We start from the raw sequence: 10,734 nt of genomic DNA on the forward strand, positions 1-10,734 counted from the left end.
TTATTATTATTATTATTATTATTATTATTATTATTATTATTATTATTATTATTATTATTATTATTATTATTATTATTATTATTATTATTATTATTATTATTTCTAGCGAGTAAAATGAACAATGAACAATAATGCTTTCTTTATTCCTTAGTAAGGGTTCGCAAAGAGCATTGGGGATGGTACGAGACGCTCTTCACAATGTATTCAACCGGTATCTGGACCTGTCCTGAACGTGTCAGCAGGTGTTCGAAGTAAACCCACGAGTCAGCAATGTACGGGCGTTGAACGAGAGCGTATGGAACAGTTTTTGTTGCTCTACCGAGCAAATGTTGCTCTATATTGCGGACATCCAGCCTCGGAAAACAGGATTAAGCCTGCAGCCATGATTTGTGGTTGACTCTATCGAAGTCGTTTAGTTGATCCAAAATGAAGAGGGCCCAACCCATGCCAACTTCTTTACCTACCTTGCGTATGATATCTGTTTGGGATTGCGTATCACCAGTCAGTCTCTCGACAACAAGCGACAACCTCTTCACTAACTGAGATATCGCACACACCTGTTTGGGCTAGAGGACGATACACCCATTTTGGTCTACAAAACACCGAATCACGGTTTTATTGCTTTTTTCGAGCGACTTTCGTTCCTTCGTTTTTTTGGCGTTGAAGAATTGGTCCGGGATCAGTCCCGCTACGAGCACGTAGGTTGAGATGTGTTTCCTAAGCACCCGTTCTCAGTTTCCTTCTATTCTATTTCACGTTATCGCTAATGTCATACTAACTTTAATAGATTCTACTCTAATTGCTGATTTCAGTGTAAACCACCATATGTTTTTGACAACTGACCACGTCAACGCCTGCTTAACTATTTCGTTAATCTGTTCTAGTAGACGGGTTCCTGCCTAAAAAGCCTATTTAGGTCGATCATGCAGATCACAAACTTGTGGTCTGTGTAGCCGATAATTAAAAAAAGAAAGCGTACATCTTATGCTATCCTTATCTACTGGCTTACATACTACTCTATTTAGACACGACTTAGATAACCTGATGCAAGTCTACACTGACACATTCGGTAGATCCAATTAGTACCTAATTTTCAGCTGGAAACGTTTGAGCCAGTTTGCGAAACTTTTGCAAACCACCCTTCTAACAACAAGTCCTACACGTGTCTAAACGTGTGTCCAAGACGGCTTTCCAGTAACCCAGTGGCACTTAAGGTTGTGACGTCTTCTGGAAACAACTATTGCTGTTGTTGTTGTTGCTATTGCTATTGTTGTTATTGTCGCTACTGATGCTAGTGTTGCTTTTGCTACTACTACTGCTGATAGATTACTGTTCTTTTCCGACATCTTTCATTTTCAAACAGAAAATTGAGGGGCGTGTTTACTAAACAAACACCAATTTAGCTCCTAAGGGCTACAGATGGAGAACTCAATCCAGCTCCCTAAGGTCCTGGTTAGTTTACCTATAAAAGGACAATAAATGTCCAAAATATAACCTTGTGTAATAACAAACTTACGTCAGTCATGTACAATACGTGTTGATAGACGAACAAACTAATAATAATAATGATTTCAAATTTTGACTCAAGGCCAGCAATTTCGGATGAGGGGTTAAGTTGGCTGCTGTTCAACAAGTACTTATTTTATCGACCTCGAAGAATGATAGCCAAAGTCGATCTCGGTGGCTTGTGAACTCAGAACATAAAGATGGACGTGATGCCGCTATGCATTTAGTCCGGCGTGCTAACGATTCCGCCAGCTCGTTAATAATAATAATAATAATAAAAATAATAATAATAATAATAATAATAATAATAATAATAATAATAATAATAATAATAACAACAACAACAACAATAAGAGTAATAATTTGTTAGGCGATCGATAGAGTTAACATCATGTGGAATTTTTTGGGTGAAGGTTAACATCAGGAGAAGCGTATTTCTGGGATATAGTCTGTCGCCATTGCTGTTTGTGGTTTGTATTATCCTCCGCACGCAGATATTACGGAAAATGACATCGGGGTACACCTTGAAAAAATGTGGAAAATTTAGATCAACTGTTATATATAGATGACTAAAAGATCTTCGGTAAGTGTGAAAGTGAAATAAGTGGTCTGATTTCAACAATGGGATTTGGGATAAAAAGTGCGGTATGCCTATCATAAAAAAGAGGCAAAGTAGTATCATCTGATGGTGTAGAACTACCGACGGTTAGAGAATTGAGAATGTTGAGATGGATGGTTATAAGTATCTGGATATTGATATGAAACGTTCAGAAATTAGCTCTGAGAACTAATTACACCAAGTCCCAGAGAGAGTAGTGAATCGCTCCTTTGTAGTTTGTGTGGCAGCAAAGATGAAACAGTTTCACATTTTGTGAGTGTAGCAAATTGGCTCATAAAGAATAGAAAAGGAGGCATGATAACGTAGCCTGGTGTGTACATTGGAGACTACGTAAGAAATAAGTCTTGAATGAACATTAAAATGGTATGAGCATAAACCAGATGGCGTCAGCAAGGATAATAAGTATAAGAACTTGTAAGGTTTTACAATCCAGTGTGATCCAGTGATTAAATCGGAAACAAGACATTGTTGTAGCTGACAAAATGATGAAGAAAACCTGGCGATGTACGAGTGGATGAAAAAGAACTAAATAAGATTCAAAAGCACCAGCCACTAAAAGATGAGATTGCACGAATGTGGGCAACGAAGAAAGTAACTATCATCCCAGTAGTTGTTGGGGCAGTGAGAGAGTTAACAAGATTTGACAAATTTATTGAAGAAATTGGGATTATCACCGGGATAGAACATGCTCAGAAAACAACTTTATTGGGGACAGTGAGGATTTTGAGATTGGTACTTCGATGTTAAGTATTGCGAGACTCCGGGATCCTTGACAATAGGTTGTCAAGGACCTTACATACAATTAGCCGGAGCAAGTGAAATCAAAGAAGTGAAATGGAAAAAATACTAATGATAATATTCTCGGTTTGTTGCATGAATTAGCCATGCAGTTCCATTTATCCCATTTGTTCATTCAGTTGTTCTACTTTTTCTTTTTGAATTTTCTACTGTTTTACTCACTTTTCGGCTATCTGTGGCTGCTGAAAATATTCTTTCCTTACTTTGTACAACATAATTTTCAGATCCAGTATCGCAGTACGAGCAGTGTCTTCTTCATTTAGTAATCCTCTACCACCTTCCCTTGTCAGATAAAGTCGGTCGGTATTAAGTATTGTGAGGGTGGAGTGCGTTGTGCATTGTGGGCAGCTTCCTGGCTATTCTATTCAAGTTCGGCTGTTAGATTCCCAACGTAGTTTATGGCTTTGATTGACGGACAGGAACTTGAAACATTAATTATATCAGCTCAGAAGCAAGACTTTAGAACTTATCTGATAAAAACAAAGATCGACAAAACTCACAGTAAACGCAGAATCTGCAGGAAAGGAGACGAGAGTACCAATCACATTTTGAGTGCGCCCAGTACACTAGCACAAAAGGAGTTTAAGCGCAGATATGGCTGTGTAGGTAAGAAAAGCATTGAGATTTTAGCTGTGGGTGTGGCTTCAAAACAATAGAAAACTGGTATGAACATGAACCAGAAACTTTGATAAGAAAATGAGAATTACAAGATCGTGTGGGACTTCGTCATAAAGACTGACCGTACTACTGAGGCAAGAAAACTAGACATGGACAAAGTAGAAGACGAAGTAAACAAACTGCAAGACCATAGCTTTTGCAAATCGCTATGATAGCGCAGTCGACACCAAAGAAATGGTAAAAATGAGAAATATCAGTACCTAGTCAGAGAGCTTATGAGACCATGGAAGACCAAAGCAGTTATTCCTGCAATAACTGGCCCACAACACTCCAAAGTAATTGGAATTGAAACTCGCATTGTCGATATGAAGAAAAGCACCATTCTATATCCTGCATGATTCCTAAGAATGATTCATCAAACCTCAAGATAAAATACCTGCAAACTAAATTAGCATGCACTAGCGTAAGAATAATAATAAGTATATATTTTTTATCTTTTTCTTGTTTCACTCATTCGACTGCGGCCATGCTGGGGTACTGTCTCGAATGGTGCAGTTAAACAAATCGCCCAAGTACTTAATTTCTCTTTTTAAAATTCTGGTAGCTATTCTATTGGCTTTGTTGTTGGGGACATTCACAAAACAGCAGCTATAGTAAAGTGGTAGGAAGCGTGACAAACACAAATACACACAAGCACGTACACACGCACACACACACTTACGTTTACATGAAGGGTCTCCACCCATTTTCCGTCTACCAATTCATTCACAAGACGTAAGTCAGCCTTGGGGAGAGAGTAGTAGATACTTACCCTAGCTGCCGTATAGTGGTACTGAACCCGACACTACTCGGTAGCAAACCGAACTTCTTAAACACACAGCCACGCCTGCGCCTGCAATGATCTTTTTATTCATAGAAAACTGATTAGCATTTATATTCATTACATGAAGTGTTTAATGAAAATATCAACAATATCGAGATTGATTCAGAGAATAAAAATAGCAAAACTAATTATTGTTGTATAAAATTTTCTGAGATTTCTCAAATATTAAACCATATCAATATTTTTGTTGAGGACAATTAATACTATGAATATAATCTATTTCAGTTGTAGACGTTTTCCTTTCTTATATTACAATATCAAAATTATGATTTCCTATTAAAAAGGAATAATGAACTAATTGTGTACTAATTTGATGCTTTTGTTAATATAGCTAAACTAATATCATATATGTTTAAGTTTGCTAACATGAAGTTACTCAATAAATCATAAAATACATAATCAAGCTGGTTTTTAAACTTGAGACCAAATTTTCTAATGCTTTAGAGGTGTTTATGGAGTATAAAAAAAATTATTCCGACCATAATCTCCATTTTCGATTAAATAGCACAGCCTTCTTGAGTCAGGGTACAAAATAAGATATGACGTCGATTTACTTAAAAATATGTAGCTTTTTCAACATGATAATTATTGCTTTTCTAGCAGTACGTGTAGTAGTAGTAGTAGTAGTAGTAGTAGTAGCAGCAGCAGCACTACAGCAGCAGCAGATGCTGTAATAGCAGTGCAGCAGCAGCAGTAGCAGTATCAGTAGCTGCAACATTTACAATAGAAGTAGTAGTAGTAGTAGTAGTATCGTTACTGGTTTAGTGTAAGTGTATCATTATCCAGTTAGACTTTGGAGACCCATTTTACCCTCTTTTGTAATTTGACAGACGTTGGGAAACTTTAAGCTGATGAATTAAACGATTATCCATAAACACACTGTAACGACAACTTCAGTGAATGTGAACTTATAATATTCGAGTCATTAGATTCTTTATTCATTTAGTAATTTCTCATCTAAGCTACACATTTAGGGCAGCCAAATTCCATAGTGAAACAATAGATTTTCAAGCTATCATAGATGATAAAAGAAAACAATATTAATCATTTTTAGACTAATTGAATATCACAATTGACCGAGTTGCGAAATCTAAATGCTCGTAAAGACACCCTAGATACTTGGTACCTTACATTCTAAAGATACACGAGAAAATATGTTCACAGACTTGTTACATGTAAACACACACCACTGCATGTAAGAAATTTGTAAGATATTTCTTTCATCATTTAGCATAAATGACTCATTGTGATAAGCATCCGGTATCATATTCACTATCGAATAGAAGTACTAGATTAATTAAAGAACTATGATAGTGCTCGAAGCTGTTTACTAACTATCATTACATCACATAAATTGTATCTTCGGTAATAATTTTTGCCGAATTACTTCTTCAATTTAATATATCTACATGTGTGAGTTAAACACTTGCTGTATTTGAAGTTGTAACTTCTGTTTAACAGCTCATTATTCTGTCATATTTAATTAACATCATTACACTTCAATTGATTATTTGTTTGCATGAAAGTCAGTTTAGTGTTTCTTTTCAAAGAAACAAATTGACTTTCAAGAACTAAAGTGGATATCATTCGCCTCCTTGAATGTCATTAAAAGATACCTATTATTTGATTTGTGAGTTGCATTTGTTCACCGAAGACTACACTACAGTTGTAAGCAGGTTTTTCCACGTATTTCGCACAAACGGAAGTCATGACTTGGAAGAGATGCATTCTAAGCTTAGTTGTAGCAATAGAGATAAAGAATATGGTCTACCAAACTTCAAGAAAGTCATACATGAGCTATCAAAAATGTATCCTCAAACGAATCATTTTCACGAAAATAATCATGAAATGAAAGAATGCTTTCGTACATCGAACAGATGTAATCTCACTCACCAAAGTGCAGATGAATCACAGATCTTCAAGAACTTGGTAGCATCTTCCTATACGCCACTCTCCATCTGTAAATGTCTCTGTACTAATAGTGTAGATAAAGCAACCATATTTTCAATCTCGTTTGCCGTCTCCGTTTACAACATTTTAACAGCTTAATCTGCCCTGACTCTCTTCCATTACTCTTTTTTTTTATATATATGAACCAATAATTTTCAGTATATTTTTTATCTGTTGGAATTTATCTCAGAACCTTATGCTACCAACTACGGATCCATTTTCCTTTACAAGCCACACCCCAAATGTGGTTGATACAAGGTTCAATGACTACGATCTTAGTAAAAGGAAGGTTTTTGTCCTTTGCGTTGATAAGTTATTCGTTACAGTGTGGTGAGACATGAGAATATACTATCTTACTTGTCCGATTACGCGTTCCATCTTCTTCACATCACCTGGACCGGAAGTATCTTGCAATACTATCCCATTTTAGTTATAATGCTTACTAATAAACTGGATGGTCATCAAGCTTTGAATGGGTTCCCGTACACCATTTTATGGCTATTTATGCCAACCTTGTTTTTTTTAATGCCAGCATCTCAACTGTATTGATAATGCCACATTTCAATCCTACTTAACCTTCTCAGAACATGTATCACACCACGCGTGAGATAGACGCTACAGGCTGTATGTGTATGAACAACACCAAATAAACCGTAACACGAATATTCAAAAAAACTGTTTTTACACAATTTTGGACAACACAACTAAAATTCAAACTCGTTACAAATTTTAAAGTTTACAATGATCCGTCCTTAATCACATGTGAGGTTAGGTAAAATCAGGTCCTGCTACATACTTCCTCTTCAACGCCAGAAATTTGCCCAGTCCTAATCAAGTATTGATTCTATATAGACTCCATATTCATGTCCTGCTCATATATAGGTATCGGACAATATTATTGCTATACTTGTTATTATCTTGACCATATTGAAAGGAAGATTATTCGACTGTCAGCAAAAACCCACTCGCCGACAGGCTATCACTTTTTCTCTGTACAACCTAGACTGTAAAAGTAATGAACATGTCACTTTAAGTTCAATGTCTACACACTTTCTTGATCAAATCCAATCTGTCACTTCGTTGCTTCTTTTGTTTTTCACTTTGCCTAGTACTGTATCTTTTGAAATTCTTTCACCACCAAAGTGTTTCCTTTAGAATTCAGTTAATTTCTATTATCGGTTTTTAAAATATTGTTTTAACAATTCCTAGAAACATACATGCGCTCATATTTGTTATTTTGTATCTTCAGTAAAACATTGTTATTAAAGTTCTTCCGTATAGCAATTGCTGCAGAATTAAGCTCTCTGCGGGGGGATTACACAGCATCCATTTTATTACACAAAAGATTATATTTCTCTTGGGTAAGTGTGAACGTGTAACGTATATGAATTACTCACCCTAAAAATGAAAAATTGGTTACTTGTAACAATATATTCTATTGATATATTCTAGTTTTCTTGTATTGCAACTATTCCGATGTATTACTGCACAACTGATTTATTTGACGCTTTCCTTTTTTTTTTTTTGGTTTTATGAATTTAAGATTACAAATAGGAAAGGAATAGATGGGAAATTTCTCATTGATATAATGGTTGCATAAATTGATTCAGATACTGAAATATAGTTTCAAATAACGTGTAGACGGAGTATAGATTATTATTTTTTTTTTGTAAACTAAATCAAAATATTCTTGCAAATAGTTGTGAAAATAATAAGAAATCTCAAAGGAAATTGAAATTTGCTGCTAAAAAGCATCCGGAAATTGTATGAAAATATTTTCTGAGAATTGTTACAAAATCGGATTGAATGTTAATCAAAATTTCGATTCATCAATTTATGCATTCCTATAAATATGTAGATTTTCATGTATTAGAGTTAGAATATCGAATTGTAAATGAATCGCAATTTATGTTCTTGTATTATAAGAGACTGGATATAAGTTGTAAACATCTAGCAGTTTTGATTTGTCAAGTAGCGAATCATTTATTTATTCGAATGCTTAGAGTAAATTCTCTCTGATATCAGTTACTTTCATTAATTCATTCTTTAACTCATTTGAATGGAAAGAAGTGTACTGAAGATGTTCTTTTATTTTACTTTTAGTGGTTTAAGTCACTGGTCTAAGGTCATGATGGTGTATCATCTTCATACTGAGAAGTAGTTAGTACTGAAAAATACTGTGTATTTTCCATAGGAATGAAATATCCTGCATGAAAGTAGATGTAAAAAACTGCGTTTTTCGCGGATGCTTAGAACGTGTAAATCTATCGTCAGTGGAATTTCCTAACTGCTATGAAACAACCAAATGTCCCTCAAATCATAACCTACCCACTTAAAAGACGAAGGACACATGAGATAATGAATGGGAAAATTTAATAAAAGACGGGATAGTCGTAGCTGGAATGTTTTTAGTTGTAAGTGTACTCAATCCGATTTATCTAAGCTTATTAACACCATCACAGAACGTGATGTATAAACTGCTAGCGTTGTTCAGTGCAATACCACAGGAGTTCAACAGGCCCTGTACATTCAAAATTTTTTACATAAACCAATACTGCAGCATGATGGTAACAGAAACTCCCGGACGTATCCAATTTATCGGAATATTAGATAATATTTTATACAGATTGGATGATGCGGTGAAACTATTTGCGAGCTGTATTACCTTGATTTGTATAAAATGATATAATGATATAAAATCATTACACTCAAGTTCAACTTCCGTTCCACACAGATCTCTTGCAATAATTAATTTTGAATAAAGAAACACAGATATATGCAAGTTGGTGGAAAATACATTAAAGTTAAAAAGTAAATAATTTTCAATTAATATTCAGTAAAGAATATGCATTATTTTGCCATTTTTACTCTCATTCGGAAAATCATTCACTCCAGCGTCTTTCCGATCCTAAGCTTGCCGGATTAGCGAGGTTCAACCTGTACTAATAACCGCTATAGTACTCTTGCAATTATAAATGTCAACAGTGCTGAAATACTAACACTAAGAGAAGAACTCATGGTAAAAAGGTGACACTTAATATTCAATATAGTATGGAAAAAAGTACGAAAAGACTGAACCTATTTGCTGGTAACACCAATATAGAGCGAATTTTCCTTTATCAATACCGTAAAGAGTTTTCTGCATAATCCCCTTTGCGGAACACCAAAAGCCCTTGCTCTTCAGCTTTAATGGCTTTAAAACGACTTTCGATATGATCAACAAGCTCCTGAAAGTTGACAGTGATAGTTGTAGACACAATGATTATTGCTATACTACCATACTGTGCGTACTGTGCCTGTATCATGGTCATCAATGGTCCACAGACAGATCGGTTTAAACTGCGCATGTGTATGAAATAAAGTAGTTTGTTATCTTATTGAATATGCATTGAACATTTTGCACTCTCAGACACCCCGTCCATAGATATTAGATACGCTGACTACACAGCACTATGTCCAACTGAGAAACTGAAAATACCTACAAAAGAGATAAAAGAATTGTAGAAGAAATGAAGCAAGAAACAAATGGTGCAATGTGTAAGATCCTGATGCCTATCAAAAAATGAACACACCAGATGATCTAAAGTAAATCATGTTACAGTACTTGTGTTTCTTGGGAGTGTAGTTTCAAACGTACCAGATGTAAAATGAATGAACTAATTTGCAGCTTTTGAAACTTTGAGAATCATGATCTGAAATAGGCGAGATATCAATCAACTAATCTTAGTTGTAGAAGTTCTTTGCTTTCTCGATCGCAACTTATGTGTTGAAAATGTCGAACCCCAAAGCAGATGATGCACGCAGACCAAAGATATGATTGAGACCGGTGTAAAAATTCATCGTTGTAACAGCTTTTTATACGACATGCTCTATTAGCGAGGTAACAGACGGAAAAGATGAAAATGTTTCGGCCGTGAAATAAGATGGTTTTGTCAAGTTTTCGTAGATAGGCCACTCGGGTCTATGACAACAACTATGCCATTCAGTGGAGAGTAGATATGCAATCAAAGCCATGCCACCAGAACATCTTTAATATCGCCAAAGCGAACTTACCGATCCTTGCACAAAGTAAGGAATTGAGAAATATCATTACAGATCAAAATATAACTCTCAGTAAGAGACAACCTAAAAACTTGAAAAAACTATTAACAAAGGCAAGGTTTGACCTCAGCAACAAAAATCAAACATTCACTGTATCCAAATGCAATGATAGCCGATGCAGTACATGCCGATCAATCCATACCGGCCCATATATGAACACAAAAACAGGGAAAATATTCACCAATGCGAACATGAACTGCAAAAGTAGAAATCTAATCTACTGCATCAAATGCCCCAATTGTGAAGAACTGTACGTTGG

At 35.4% G+C, this 10,734-nt stretch overlaps 1 long non-coding RNA gene across 2 annotated transcripts in view; it reads right to left on the reverse strand.

Moving 5' to 3' along the window:
• Positions 1–1,856: 1,856 nt before the first annotated feature.
• LOC106867651 (uncharacterized) overlaps positions 1,857–10,734 on the reverse strand; it is a 13,302-nt gene continuing 4,424 nt past the window's right edge. Inside the window, exons 1-3 of one of the 2 annotated variants that reach the window (XR_001409172.2) lie at positions 6,732–6,983; positions 4,353–4,443; positions 1,857–2,029 (exon numbers count right to left, since the gene is read on the reverse strand). This is a non-coding gene — a long non-coding RNA (uncharacterized LOC106867651). Of the gene's footprint in view, positions 2,030–4,352; positions 4,444–6,731; positions 6,984–10,734 lie in introns of those variants that run through there. The other variant, XR_001409171.2, reaches the window with a different exon arrangement.

The sequence above is a fragment of the Octopus bimaculoides genome, chromosome 1 (genome assembly GCF_001194135.2).
Source record: "Octopus bimaculoides isolate UCB-OBI-ISO-001 chromosome 1, ASM119413v2, whole genome shotgun sequence".
Lineage (NCBI taxonomy): Eukaryota > Metazoa > Mollusca > Cephalopoda > Octopoda > Octopodidae > Octopus > Octopus bimaculoides.